At 49.0% G+C, this 14618-nt stretch overlaps 3 non-coding genes across 3 annotated transcripts; all 3 read right to left on the minus strand.

The window, feature by feature from the left end:
- Positions 1 to 2673: 2673 nt before the first annotated feature.
- TRNAY-GUA lies at positions 2674 to 2763 on the minus strand. Its single transcript is given in 2 exon segments — positions 2674 to 2709; positions 2727 to 2763. It is a non-coding gene; the product is annotated as a tRNA-Tyr (tRNA).
- A 1758-nt stretch (positions 2764 to 4521) lies between these two features.
- TRNAY-GUA lies at positions 4522 to 4612 on the minus strand. Its single transcript is given in 2 exon segments — positions 4522 to 4557; positions 4576 to 4612. It is a non-coding gene; the product is annotated as a tRNA-Tyr (tRNA).
- Positions 4613 to 7338: 2726 nt separating this feature from the next.
- Positions 7339 to 7445, minus strand: TRNAG-ACC. The gene is made up of 2 exons: positions 7409 to 7445; positions 7339 to 7374 (listed from the first exon to the last, which is right to left on the minus strand). It is a non-coding gene; the product is annotated as a tRNA-Gly (tRNA).
- Positions 7446 to 14618: the final 7173 nt, after the last annotated feature.

A 14618-nucleotide genomic window follows, 5' to 3' on the forward strand; every position in this document is an offset into this window, starting at 1 on the left:
CCTCAAGGACCCCACCCTCCCCTCTTTCAGAGAGTTTTATTTATCTACAATGTACTTAATGATTTTGGCTTGAGCGTACTCTGATATTTAAATAAAGGGACTTTGCCACAAAATGCCCCAAGACATTTCAGTCTGTGTACAATATGGGACTGGCAGGCAAAATCCTTGAAAGGATTACACTTCTCATTCTCCATCTTGAAAAGACTGTGATATTTATCCACATTCCCTTACCCACTACTGATTGAAAAACTGTTCCATTTGAAGCCAGGTTTTATGTTTCTTGCTTATGGATTTTACATGCAAATGTCATTTTACCCGTCTTGGACCACATACTTCTTCTTGATTACTTGTATTAGCGTGAGTGTAGAGATGGAGGAGGGTGAAAATACTTTGGTTTCTAATTAATCTCACTATTGAAAGGTAAACATTTTCATGTATAGCCTATGTATAACTATTTAATTATCACTGAGTATGGCCTGCATAGAGGATTTTATTGATCCAGGCATCATAGAGGCAAGATTTTCTGAGAAAGGCTACCTTGGTGGTAAATAGAAGTGATGTTGAGGTTTGAGAAAGAGAGAAGAAAATTTCAAGAGCTCCTGAACGGAAATTTCCCAATTCCCCATTCCTGACAAATCTGGAAAGGAGGTAAACCCTTATACAACATAAGATTTTTCTCTCCTGGCATCAGCGATGTCTCTGCCTTCTGTCAGCTGATCCAAGCCAGGTAGTTGCAAAATGTATGTGTAGAGAAAATGACAGTAGGTGTGGGACTGGATGCAATGGAGGTGACTGTGGAAGTACAAAGACATTATGAACCTTTCTTCTGCTGGTCATTCTGGAAAAATAATAAACATGTCATGTTAAAAAGCCACGGTGTCTTCTCCAAAAAGACTCACAAGGGATGTTGAGAAATCTCTCCCTTGCTTCTGAGGTGAGCAGCAACTGGAAATCAGGGATATGATGAGATAAGTTAAAATTCCATGCACAATTATTTGTATCTTCATTTCCTGCTAGTCCTGGATTTCTCTGTATGCTCTAGTGATACCATATATAGTTACACAAAAAAATCAACACTCTTCAGGTTTCTGTTTCTTTTCTAATTGTTTTGGATCCGCTCCGCTCACCTCTTCACAGATCTACTTACTCCTCTTCTAAAACTGAGCTGACTACAGTGCATTGCCTCTCCCATGAGATCTTCCATATTTTCTATTTTGCCCTCCACCCCAGCCTGAATTAAAACTTCCTAAGATTGATTTTAGTTTTAGATTTACATGGAATATTCTATCTACCTCATTTGTAGTTTTCAGCACATTGTATTATAACTGTCTGCTTCCATCTCTGGGTAACCTACAGTCAGAAATATTCCAGGGCAAGACCTATATTTTAACCTCTACATCCCTGGCACAAGCACAATACATGGTACGTATTAGGTGCTTATTAAATGGTTTGTGAAAAAAACATACCTGAATACCAATCCTAAAGAGGGCAATTCTGTTGAGTCAACACGACCTGGGTTGATGAGCTAAGAGGATGCAGGACTTACTAGTCCCCTTATTGATGCATACATGCCTTCATTCATAATTCTAAGAACACATTCTTAGTAAATACATAATGGTGTAAGAGGTAGAATTACAGGATGTCCAAGAAAGGCCCAATTCCATCACTGGTCTCACTATGTTAATTTCTGCATATGGTGACAATCAAGGCTGGGGTCTCTTTGTGGGTACAGAGCAATAGAGTCTTCATATAGATCACCTGTCTGAGCTAAATAGTATAAGCAGACTAGGAGATATCATTGCTCATAAAATAGCCAAAAATCTACATGAGCGCCGGGAAATATTAACAAGACAAATAAACCTGAGGATTCTTAGCAGAAAAAAATCCAGAGGTCAGATTGACAGACCACCTAAATAAGACACTGGGAGTAATAATTACCCATTAAACTACAGGGACCAAACAGCTGCATATTTCGGCTCAAATGTCATTTACAAAGTAGTGAAGATTAGCAAATACATTCTCAAAAGGTAAATCCCTACAAATACCATGCTAAGAAGGCAACCATGGTAGTTTACTACATAGCTGGGTTTCTAAAAATTATAGTTCTCAGATAAAATTAAAAATACCAACAGAAAAAGAAAAAAACATTGAGGAAAACAGACATATACATAAAAAGACATGAAAAGTTTCACAGATGCACGCCAGAGTTATCCGTGGCCCGCCTAGTGGCCGGTATGGTTGCAGACATACAGGGCTTGCAGTAAACAGCTCCTCAGGGGCAACCTGTTTAACAGGGATCTGTCCATGATTAGAGAAGCTGTGGTATCAGATAGAGACAGTGCTGTCCTGGGCAGAAGGAGCAAAAGCAAGAGCTGTGGGTGAATAAAACTATAAAGGACTTTGGAGGTGGGGGGTCGGGGCTGGCTAACTGCGGCTGCCCACTAAAGCAGGAGCAATGGGGGCTGGGCCGTCTTGCGTTGAAGGGCATGGGTCAATAGATTTCAAGAAGTAGGTGTGTTCCTTGGCGACAGCCCACAGGTGGCTGTGAGGGTGACTCCGGAAGGGTTTTCCTGGCTGAGTTCTGCTGCTGACCTGCTGCAAGGGCCAATTTGCAGGGCTGGGCGCCAGGGGGTGGTGGCGGCCTTCATGACGGGGCAAAAGCAACAGAGCACTTCCTTCGAGCCGGAATCGAACCAGCGACCTAAGGATTTCCACGTGTATCAGGCCTACAGTCCTCCGCTCTACCAGCTGAGCTATCGAAGGGTGCACACTAGTAAGTGCTGAGTCCTTCGTTTTTCCTGGAAACGACAGAGGCTAAGGCTCTGGAAGGCCCCGGGTGCAATATGCCCTAGGTTAGTTGGAAGCCCCTTGGCAGGGAGTCGTGCACACGCCGGGGATCCGTGGTGGCCAGGCATCCCGGGGAGGCGATTTTCAGAACGCCTGGGCCCGGGCCGCCACCTGTTGACTCATTTTTTCTCCCCTGGGCTCTTTCTATAGGGAGACACCAGGACGACAGCCCTCGCTGGCCAGAAAGCCAGTAAGAGGGTGAAGGGAGGGGGGGCGTTGGTGAAACCCAAACGGATGAGTGGGTCGGGTGGGGGCGGGCTTGCGGAGGGAAGCAGGAGAGAAGAATGCACCATCAGGCAGGCAGGGTCGCTGAAGGGCCCTCGAGGAGTTTCTGAGCTCGCCCCCCCGCCCCACCCAATCACATACACGCCCCCTGGTGCTGGGGCGTCATCATCCCCGCATTTAACCTCGACCCGACCCTGTTGCCCACCGTGAGCTGGGCTCGTTTTTCTGCGCAGTGAGACTTCCTGGAAGTGAGGGAGAAAGGATGTCCCCATAGGTGCCCAGCCGTCTGGCCCGCTGCGACCCGTCTGGGGACTTGGCTTGCGTTCTCTGCCCGCAGACCCGGATTCCTCTGGCAGAGGCGGGTGCTCCCTGAAGCAGCTCAAGATTCTGTGGGCTTCCTGGACAGGCAGAGCACACCGTTGTCCAGGTCGGACCTCTCGCCCTCGCTCCTCGTCTTTGACAAACGTTTCAGATCCCATCTGGTGCGTGCCTGCCACCTGACACCACTCGCTTACCCACCCAGCTCAGGTCGCACAGAAGTACGGCAAGCCACATCCAAGTCACCTGCCCTCCGATGCCTGTGTCGCCACCCCTGATCGGGAGACCAGCAGGTCTGCACCTGCGAGGATGAGGGCCATGTCTGCGGAGGTCCCCTACTGCCCGCTGTGAGGCCCCAGACAGGAGGAGGTGGCCGTGCCAGGGCTCACCGGGGTGTGTCCAAGTCACCAGAGTCCACCTCCCAACCACGGGCACACCCTCCACCCCTGTTACATCCCCCAAACATCAAACCTAGTTCCTCCAAACCTGGGAACCTTCTGTCCCTCTCTCGAGGATGAGGGCGAGAGAGAGAGAGAGAGAGAGAGAGAGAGAGAGAGAGAGAGAGAGAGAGATGAAGTTGGAGAGAGAGTTGGATGGAGATACACAGAGACTGCATTTGTTGGGCTAGACAGAAGAGAGAGGCCATGGACCATCGTAGGACTAGGCAAAGTAGGAAAGAGAAATTGAGTGGGAGGGTTTTCAAGAAGAATGCCTTGGTTGTCCATGACCCGTGTGATGGCCCGTGTGCTTGTTGGGCTCCAGGGCTCGCGGTGGGCAGCTCCTGTATGGCCACATGTTTGTCGGATCTGTCCACGTTGAGCAAAGTGGTGGTGGCAGAGGGAGCGCTGCTCTCCCTGGGGAGAGGTGCGAGAATAAAAGTGTTAAGGGCTTGGGAGGCTGACGGGCTGGCTGGTGGGGGCAGTCTGCTAAGGCAGGAGCAAGGGGATGTTGTGGACTGAGGGGCATATGTCTGTGGACTTCAGGAAGAAAGGGTAAGTGGTTCTGGAAGGGCTTTGTTGGCTTTGTCCGGTGAGAATGAGAATGCCCTTGTAGTGCAAGGGGAAGGGCCAATTTGCAGGGCAGAAGCAGAGGGCGTGGCCCTCATGATGGGGCAAAAACGACTAAAGCACTTCCTTCGAGCCGGAATCGAACCAGCGACCTAAGGATGTCCACATGTCATCCAGTCTACAGTCCTCCGCTCTACCAGCTGAGCTATCGAAGGGTGCACACCCATACCTCCACTGACAAGCACTGGGTCCTTTCTTTTTGCAGGAATGGTGGAGACCAAGGAAATGGAGCCTCAGCGTTCCTCAAAGAGGAGCACCGCCTCTAAGTGCCTCCCCCCATGCCCTCCATCCATCCCAAATTCCGCTCCCAGTTCTGTACCTCCCTCAGCTCGCCACTCACTCCAGACAGGGGCCGTGGTGCCCACCTAAACCTAGTTTTACTTTTCCGCGCAGTGAGGGCACCTGGGAAGTGATGGAGAAAGGACATCGGGCTAGGCCTGTCTGGGGACTTGGCTCGCGTTCTCTGCCCACAGACCCGGATTCCTCTGGCAGAGGCGGGTGCTCCCTGAAGCAGCTCAAGATTCTGTGGGCTTCCTGGACAGGCAGAGCACACCGTTGTCCAGGTCAGACCTCTCGCCCCCGCTCCGCGTCTTTGACAAACGTTTCAGATCCCATCTGGTGCGTGCCTGCCACCTGACACCACTCGCTTACCCACCCAGCTCAGGTCGCACAGAAGTACGGCAAGCCACATCCAAGTCACCTGCCCTCCGATGCCTGTGTCGCCACCCCTGATCGGGAGACCAGCAGGTCTGCACCTGCGAGGATGAGGGCCATGTCTGCGGAGGTCCCCTACTGCCCGCTGTGAGGCCCCAGACAGGAGGAGGTGGCCGTGCCGGGGCTCACCGGGGTGTGTCCAAGTCACCAGAGTCCACCTCCCAACCACGGGCACACCCTCCACCCCTGTTATATCCCCCAAACACCAAAGCTAGTTCCCCCAAACCTGGGAACCTCCAATTTCCATGGCGGGTGGAGGGCATGGGCACATCCAATGGAAGCCTTAGAATCTCTCTTTGGTCCCTGTCCACTGGTCTCTGCAGATGGTGACATTCGAGGCTGGGGAATCTTTGTGGCCACAGAGCAGTAGGTTCCTCCTGAAGGGCTCCTGAGGGAAAGCAGTGGCACTGCCCCCTGGACCCTGGAAACTCCACAGCCCCAGGCTCAGCTCCTCTTGGTCAACAGTGGGGCAGCAGGGAAGATTGCTGCTGCAGAGGACACCTGGAGATGAAGATATGCGGGAAACGCAGTCTGGATGCAGAGGCAGAACCTGAACCAAAAAAGGAGCTCGTGGCCGCAAGGGTCAGGGGAGGGCAGCGGCTGGGCCCCAGGGCCTGCAGAGAACCACGCTCCCATCACTGTTCCTCCGACAGTGCTTTCCAACTGTATCTCCAGCCTTCGGGAGTTTCCCTCCCACAGGAGAGAAAAGGGCAAGGGCCACTCCTTGGCTTTCCTCTCTGCACCCACATGCCCTGACAAACCTCCCCCAACCAGCACCATCCCTAAAACCCGGCTCAGTGGCGGTGGAGGGAGAAGGGTGTGGAAGGCTGTAGCCTCAGCGGCCCAGCACTTAATTCAGCCAGCTGGTCAGAAGGCACAGGCCAGTGGCCTGTGTCAGGAGGACAGTTGTTGTGCCCCTCCAGGATCACACATCCGGCCACCAAGCCCCAGTCCCGGGCCCTTTCTGCTCCCTGCCTTCAGCCACCATTATCTGCCCCCCACCCCCGGCCTTTTCCTACTCTCAGGTCTCAGCTTTTCCTTTTGCTCACAAACTCCCTTCCTCTCCCCATCTCCCCCTCTCCCTTGCAGTCGCTCTCCCTCGGTCTCTCTCTGTCTCTATCTTTATCTCAGTCTCTATTTCTCTGTCTCTCCATCAGAAGTGGCAGGGGAATTGGTACAGGGGTTTTTCCCACAATTGTACAGAGTGTGAGCAACCCTTGCTCTTGCAGAAGGAACTCAAACCTAGGAAGGTTTGAACAATTGAGCAAGAACAGGTGTGAAGTTTCGAGGAACTGGAAGTTTTCCCGTGGCCTCGGCCTTGTTCTCTGACTGACAGGAGACCTGAATGGGGCCTCTGAAGTTTTCATCGTGATGTCAAGCCTCCTCCCCTGTCCTGAGAGCCCTGGTGTCTTTTGCTCCTGCCAATGCCAGAGGCTCTTGGTGCAGGCGCACAATTGGCAACGGCTTGGCAAATCTCAGGGTGGCAGTCCTGTCCCACAGTATATAAAGCACATGGTGAAGGGTTTCTGTCTCCCTAAGTTTATACATTTATGATAATTCAAGAGAGACACAGAAAGAGAGAACGAGTTCGAGAATGAGGGAGAGAGAGAGAGACAGTTGGAGAGAGGGATGGACAGAGATACACAGAGACTGTGGTTGGGCTAGACAGAAGAGAGAGGCCATGGACTAACATAGGACTAGGAAGAGTAGGAAAGGGAAATTGAGTGGGAGGGTTTTCAAGAAGTATGCCTTGGTTGTCCGTGACCTATGTGATGGCCAGTGTGCTGGTCGGCCTCCAGGGCTCACGGTGGGCAGCTCCTATGTGGCCACGTTTGTCAGGGATCTGTCCACGTTGAGCAAAGCAGTGGTGGCACAGCGGGCACTTCTCTCCCCGAGGAGAGGTGCGTGAATAGGAGTTTAAAGGACTTGGGAGGTTGAAGGGGCTGGTTGGTTGGGGCAGTCTGCTAAGGCTGTTTTTGGCTGATGAAGCATGTGTCTCTGGATTTTGGGAAAGGGACAAGTGGCTCCAGAAGGGCTTTGCCGGCTTTCTCCTGTGAGAATGAGGATGCTCTTGTAGTGCAGGGGGAAGGGCCAATTTGCAGGGTAGAGGCAAGGCTGCACTAGGCAGTGGTGGGCTTCATGACGGGGCAAGAGCATCAGGGGGACCTCCTTCGAGCCGGAATCGAACCAGCGACCTAAGGATATCCACATAGTATCAGGTCTACTATGTCCTCCGCTGGTAGTCCTCCGCTCTACCAGCTGAGCTATCGAAGGGTCCACACTGGTGAGTGCTGAGTCCTTCCTTTTTGCAGAAATGACAGAGGCCAACGCATTGAAAGGCCCCAGGTACAACATGCTTTTGGTTGGTTGGAAGGCCCCTAGGCAAGGAGCGGTGTATATGCTGGCTCCGTGGTTGTCAGGCATCCTGGGGCGGCAATTTTTCAGAATGCCTGGGACTGGACAGTCACCTGTTGACTCATTTCCTCTACCTGCCCCCCACCCCGCCCTGTCCCTTTCTACACGGAGTGGGGGGATGACACCCATCCCAGTCCAGAAAGCCGGCAAGAGAGTGAGGGGAAAGGGGACGTCGGGCAAATGGATGCGTGGATTGGTTGAGGGCAGGCTTGCGGAGGATGGAAAGCAGAAGAACGCAGCCCACAGGGTCACAGAAGATCCCTTGAGGAGGAGCACAGCCTTATCTAAGCGCCTCCCCCCATCCCACCCATCCCACCCCAGCCCTCGGCCCCGGTTCTGTACCCTCCTCACCTCGCCACTTACTCAAGACCGGGGCCGAGGTGCCCACGTAGACCTAGTCTTACTTTTATGTGCAGTGAGGCTTCCTGGGATGCGATAGAGAAGGGATGTCGGGATGTCGGGCCAGGCAGGCCAGGGGTGGAGGGAAGGCGGTGGGGGTCGACGATGACACCACGCCCATAGTTACCCATCGGCCTGGGTAACTACAAACTTGGATCCCCTTTTCTGCCCACAGAGCAGAATTTTTTTCAGTAGCTGTTTCTCCAGCATCCATCTTCCACTCCCTGCACCCTTCAGTTCCCTTCCTTCAGCCTGCTTTGTTTTCCCCACCTCCTTCCTGCTACCAGGTGTATTTCTGATCCCTAAGCCTGTGTTTTTCTCTCAAACTTTTCCCCTTCTTGTACATCTGTGTCTGTTTCTCACTTTCTATCTCTCAGGGTGTCTGGCTCTCTTTTTTGATTTTTTGGTCTGATTTTTCTCTGAAACTTTTTTTCACTGTTTCCTTCTTTGTTTCTCTCTGTCTCTTTCTCTTGCTTTTTGTCTCTTTTTTTTTTCTGTCTCTCTATATTTCCACTTGTATATCTCTATGTCAGAATTTGCAGTGTATTTGTTCCTGATTCACCTAGTTTCGGCAGTCATTGCTCTTTCATGTGGAACTAACACTTTCTGGGTGCAATGAGAGCAGTGTATAGGGCAATAGATATTATCTGAAGTGCAGGCTGAGAGAAGCCAGTGGGAAAATAAAGGGAGAGGTCCAGAGGTTTAAGAATAGTTATCCTGGAAGTGTTTTTAAATATGTATGCTCAGATCCTCTTGGGCTTTTGCTGCAAGTTTCTTTTACTCTCCAGTTTTGAAGAAATCTTTAATGGCAATCAAAGAAATTTTGCTAGGATGAAACTTACGTATCCCTGGATTTAATTATTAATAAAGTAGTACAATTGGCTCACCGATTGTAATAAAATGTATTATACCAATACAATTTGTCATTAGAAGGGAAAATAGTGGAAGAGGGGCAGTGAGAACATATATATGAGAACATTCTTGACACTGTGCTCAATTTTCTTTTACAGAAAACTGCCTCCAAACAGAAACAGTATTAACTGAAAAATTAATAAATTGATTTTGTCCATGTATATTCATTTATGTGTATACAACTGCTGGAAAGAATGTTCTTGGGTAAGCAATAAAGGATGGCATCTAGTGCACAGTTAGAGGGGATGGTCTTAGCTAGGATCTTGGATAGGTCATCCACAGTAACAGGAGGAATAAAAGTACTCAGATGCCTGTAAATGGGTACCTTGTAGATGTTCTCCTGTGAATGCTTCTGTTTTCTTACTGAGATAGAAAGCTGAGAGTGAGAATGTATGCTGAGGTATTGCTATTTTGAAGACACAAGAGAAGGAATGAAAGAGTAGAAGTGAAGGGATTGAGAAAAATAGTAAGATTGCTATGCATATGCACTTGAGATTATTGTCATGAATTTAAATTGAGACCATTTCAGCATCACTGGGTTTCTCTTCATTCTAGTTCAGCTAGGTGAGGGCACGTATTGAATGCTTACATTAAATAAAGATTGCTATTTTGTTAAGTGAGTTTTTCTAAGCAAAAGAGGGACGATCATATTCAGACCCCTAGATCAAGAATTTAGCCAGGAACTTGAAACTTCTCTTGGTGATTCTTTTGAAGGACGTGGGCCATCTTCACTCCTTCACCACCTCCTGAAGGTGCTTTCTCCTTTGCCTAAAGGTGCTCTCTCCTACTAAAGGTGACCTCTCCAAAGGCACACTAAGAAAGGGGCAACACTTTGATTCAACCTGGGTTTCAATGGACATCAAATTCCTCCCATCCACTCTCTGGGACCCCCAAAATATGGGCAAAGATCCGAAGTACACTGTACTTACAGTTCAAGCCGTGAAAATATCTAATAGGAGTTCAGATTATGGGTTAAAACATTCTCGGGATCTTTGAGAGCAAACTGTAGGGGCAGTGAGCTAATTTTCCAAGTTAGTTGTCAAAGATGCTCGATTCAAGTCTGCAAAAATTGAAACATCTCCATCATCCCCGGGGCATTGCCTTTTTGCTGAGTCACATCTCGGTACAGTCTCACTCAGACCCCCTCTGTCCTGACTTCCTGGCAGAGAAAGAGGCAGAGGGAAGGGTAGGACCTCCATCGGGAGATCAGAAATAGGGTTTGGGGGCTTCCCGGGCTTCCCTGGTGGTGCAGGGGTTGAGAGTCCGCCTGCCGATGCAGGGAACACGGGTTCGTGCCCCGGTCCGGGAAGGTCCCACATGCCGCGGAGCGGCTGGGCCCGTGAGCCATGGCCGCTGAGCCTGTGCGTCCGGAGCCTGTGCTCTGCAACGGGGAGAGGCCACAACAGTGAGAGGCCCGCGTACAGCAAAAAAAAAAAAAAAAAAAGAAAAAAAAAGAAATAGGGCTTGGGCGTGAGGAGGCAGAAACGTCCCAGAGCCAACATACCACTGGGGAGCTGAGGACCCGAGGGGCTGATTCTAAGGTCACTGATGTACTCCAGCAACAGTACAGGCCCAAGGGTCTGCACCGGTGCTCTTGCCCAAGGAGTAACTCTTGAAGTTCGCTTATAGACTGCGCACGAAGTTTCTGTGAGTCTCCATTATGAGGAAAAAAAATGTAAATAAAATAAATAAAAACAAACACCACTCCCTGTTTTCTCCAGCCTTTTATCCGTCTCCTGTTGCATGTGACAGCTTCCTCTTCTGGGGCTACACCTCTACTTAAAACTTCTCTTTCTTACCGAACCCTATCCTGCGGATGAACTTCATCCTTTAAGACTTATCAAAATTATCAAAACTTACTACCTGGCAAAACTTTCTCAAGCCCTATCTGGCCAGAAAACAGGAACCCACTTGCCTTAAATAGTCTGACCTGAACTTGACTCTGGTACACTCAGTCCCTCATCTCAGCCCCAAACCGAGGACTAGATTAGTATTCCCATTTTAGACCTCGGTTGTGCAACTGGCAAAGCTGTTGCTTAGCGGTGGTGGGATCCGAACGCCCCACTCAAAGAGACTGAGGCCTCATTCCAGTGCCTTAGACCGCTGGGTCACACTACTTGGTGTTATGTGATATTGCCTATTCTTTCCCATACTACCTACTTTCTTTTACATTTCAGCTGTGCTCTATACAATGTGTTCTCGAAGTCCTAACTTGATACCTCAAGAGCAAGGGTTCAGGGAACAGCGGAGGCTTATCACAAAAACTTACTTTCCTCATCGGCTCTGAAGTTTTCATCTTCCACCCAAGTGCTTAAATGGGAAGAACTTAGTGGATGAACAATGAGTGAATTGAATCTGTGCCACACAACTAGGCGGTGGGCCTTCTGTAGGTGTTACTATGTTTTATTCTTTTAGGCTTCCTCTCAGTCTCGCCACAAATTTCTTAGGAAAACAAACGAAGGCTGACGCTAATTAAAGCCACAAAAATCCTATCTTCGAAGGAGCATGACTTATCAAATGGTGTTTTAAAGCATTTGCAAATCCTTGAGCACGTACTTAAAGCTGGAATCTAACCAACAACCTAAAGATGCCAACGGAGCTCAACAGCGCCGCCCCCTCCCCCATTTTACCAGCTGAGGCATCAAAGAATGCACACATGTGGCTCTGCTGAATTATTTCTTCAGAGAAGGAGCAGCCTCTCACATGGTTTTATACTCTATTCCTAAGACACCTGGAGATGTCTTCTGCTCTCATAGCAGTTGCTCACGTCTTTAGAATTTGACGGTTTTAGGACCTTAGGCGTCGCCCAGGTTGCCATGTTGACATCTCTGCATTACAGATCCACCCTCTTGTTGCTCTGGAACTTGTGCCGGGGGTGGAGGTGGGGATGGGGGGTAGGAAATGTCGATGTGAGCAGAAAGCAGCGCTCAAGTTCCCTGTTGACAAACTCTGCTCCCCTGGTGGAACCGTCAACGCACCGCGGAGAGCTCTGCCCAGGGCTCCCGAAGGATCTCCGTCTCTAGGCCTCCCTCCTAGCCCAAGGACACAACGTGCTCATTTCTCCGAGAAAAACGTTTTGTTTTGTTTTTTCACAACTCACACACACACACACACACACTGTATTTTATTTTTACAAGAGATAAATAAACTGACACCAAGCATTGTAAATGGATGACCACGACAAAAGCAACAATGATTGCAATTACCGAACATGAAACACACTCATATGTCATAATATTGACATTCAGTCCAGTGATCCTCCCCTGTAACAGCTCCTTTACTTTGCAGTGAAAATTGATTTGTATACTTTTTGCCTCTGAGTCCTTCTGGGATTTTTTTTTTATTCAAACGGAAAGTCACAAAAATTATAATCATCCTCATCAGTTCCCTCAGTCCCGTGTAATTAATTTTTTTTCATCTTGATCTTTTGTTAGCACTTTTATGAATTCATCAGTTTTCCATTAGAGTTCTGAAAATGCTTATCCGTTCAGTTCAGCAGTATAGTCAGTGACCAGAAACCTGTACTTGTCAGAGTCTTTTCCATGAATTCCTTGAAGATGAAACCCTTTTATAGAAAAACGTTTTGGTGATAGAAGTCCTGCAGCTCCACAGAGGCCTGACTGGGGCTTCCGATCCTGACAGCTGTCCCCTCCCACCAGGCAGTTTTTACTATCACAGAATATTCTGTCCACATGCACAGATCACCTTCATTTAATGGCTGACTCCATTTTTCAGAAGATCATTCAGGGTCCTTCAGGTTTTTAACCTGGCACATCACATCCAAAATAATTAAATTCCTAAAGCAGTAGTCCTCAACCCTGGTTGTACAGGAACTTAAAAACATTCGGATGTGGAGGCCACACCCTAGACCAATTACATCAGAATCTCTGTGGGTGGTATCCAAGCATCAGCGTTTTTGTAAAGTTTCCCAAGTGCAGCCAACATTTAAAAAAAAAAAAGTGCAGTGCAGGAGGATATTCCAACTAAGCCTGTTCTATTCCTTTTAAGGAAATCTCACTTGTCCTGCCCGTCAAGTCAAAACCTCCTTGGCCCGCAGCTCTTTCTCTGGACACCTCCTGGGACACAGCCAACAAATGTCATTGCTGGGTTCAATGCTTGGATGGCAGCCGCCAAATGCCGCCTGGCTACTGTTGTCAGATTACGGAAAAGATAGTGTGCTCTACATCTTACCAGTTACTAGACTCTCAATAAAAACAAAGTAAGGCTGTTATAGATTACAACGAGGAACCACATATAAGAAGGGCTCTTCCCCAGTCCCTCTAAATTCCTGTCTTTCAGTCCCGTTCTTTGACACGTCTCAGGATGATCTAGGGCTTCTAACTCCTCTATTCCCACTCACACACTTGAAGTGAGCTCTGGACTTAAAGCCTTAATACTAGGAGCAAATATATCCCCGAAATGACACCTGAGAATAGGTTTTCCGGTTCATGGTCGCGCGGCTCCTAAATCGTTCATTTAATCATCAGAGGCTGTCTTAATCAACATAGTCTAAAAGTACTGGCTTCTCTTTGACCTTTGACATGGCTCATAGAAGAGATGAGACAGAGATGTTGCTCCCGGAGCCATTGCGCTCTTCACAAAGCTTCTGCCCAGGAACTGGGGAGAATGTTCGGGGGCGGGGAACCTTGGAGAAGGGTCTGGCACCAGTCTCAGAGCCATCTGCACCAACACTGGAGATTTTCTAGGTTAGGAGGGACATAGAGGTTGAAGTGGGTACTGTGCCTCAGCGGTCCCCAACCTTTCTGGCACCAGGGACCGGCTTCCGGAAAGACAATTTTTCCACAGCGGGGGTTTGGGGGATGGTTCAGGCAATAATGGGGAGGCATAGATGAAGCTTCTCTCGCCCGCGGCTCACCTCCTGCTGTGCGGCCCGGGTCCTAACAGGCCGCGGACCAGTCTACAGCTGGGGGCTGGGGACCCCTGTTGTACAGGACAAATCACGTGTGAGGGGGTGGCGGCGCGGTGTATCGGGGGCTTTGTCCAGACTTAGCTGCGCAGGCGGCATTCACACAGATTGTGTTCCTGCTTCGTCTGGGGACTTGTCTTCTGGTGTGATAGCCCCCAGAGAGCGAGTTGCAATTACCTGAACCTAGGGACAAGTATCTCCTACTTCTTCCTTCTGCCAGTTTTGTTGGCTGTGGATCAACAAAATGTGTCTCTCTTAGAAGAATACAATAAGGAGACGCTGTAACTCAAAGGTTAGTGCACCAGGCAGGAGCTAAGATGTGAAGTCCCCATGGGGCCCTAGCTGTTGCACTTTTTATACTCTCCGATGTATTTACCAGACCGAGAAAACTTCACTGGTGAATTTTAACAAACATTTCAGGGAGAAATAATGCCATTTATACACAACTTCTTCCAGAAAAATTAAAGGGGAGGTAATAATTCCCAACTCTTTCTATGAGGCCAGCATGTTTTTGGCATCAAAACCAAAGACACTACATAAAAAAGAAAACTACAGACCAATATATCTCAAGAACATAGAAGCAAAGGAACTTAGCAATACTTTAGCAAGTTGAATCAATGGTATATAAAATAATAATACATCAAGATTAAAGTAAAGTGGGGGCTTCCCTAGTGGCGCAGTGGTTGAGAGTCCGCCTGCCGATGCGGGGCACAGAGGTTCGTGCCCCGGTCCGGGAAGATCCACATGTCACGGAGCAGCTGGGCCTGTGAGCCATGGCCGCTGACCCTGCGCAT

This window comes from Phocoena sinus, chromosome 2, assembly GCF_008692025.1.
Source record: "Phocoena sinus isolate mPhoSin1 chromosome 2, mPhoSin1.pri, whole genome shotgun sequence".
Classification (NCBI taxonomy): Eukaryota; Metazoa; Chordata; class Mammalia; order Artiodactyla; family Phocoenidae; genus Phocoena; species Phocoena sinus.